The following is a 387-nucleotide window of genomic DNA, read 5'->3' on the forward strand; positions in this document are numbered from 1 at the left end:
TGAAGTACAAAATCTTGGTGGACGTTGGAGCTCCTTGGTTGGGTTGTGTACGTGCTCTGCTCAGAGCTATCCGGCAAGATATGATCTGGCACTTGATGCTGCCTGGCCTTGTATGCAGGGCCGGATTTCCCACAAGGCCAACCAAGGCCCGGCAGCAGGGAGTAGAGGGGCAGCAGGGGTGTGGAATTCCTATCTCCTGATGCGCGGGACATGCAGTTCCGGGCACCGAATGGGTAGTTCTTTTCTACATTTAGCCCTGCTTTGGGCAAGCAGGGCTAAAAATAGAGCAGGGAAGCCGCCACTCGTTTTGTACAAGTGATTTCGGTGATGTCGCTGAGATCACTTGTACGGAGCCTGCAGGTCTGCTATTCTCCATTGAGGAAGGGG

This window comes from Nanorana parkeri, unplaced genomic scaffold, assembly GCF_000935625.1.
Source record: "Nanorana parkeri isolate BGI_ZX_2015 unplaced genomic scaffold, ASM93562v1 scaffold214, whole genome shotgun sequence".
Lineage (NCBI taxonomy): Eukaryota > Metazoa > Chordata > Amphibia > Anura > Dicroglossidae > Nanorana > Nanorana parkeri.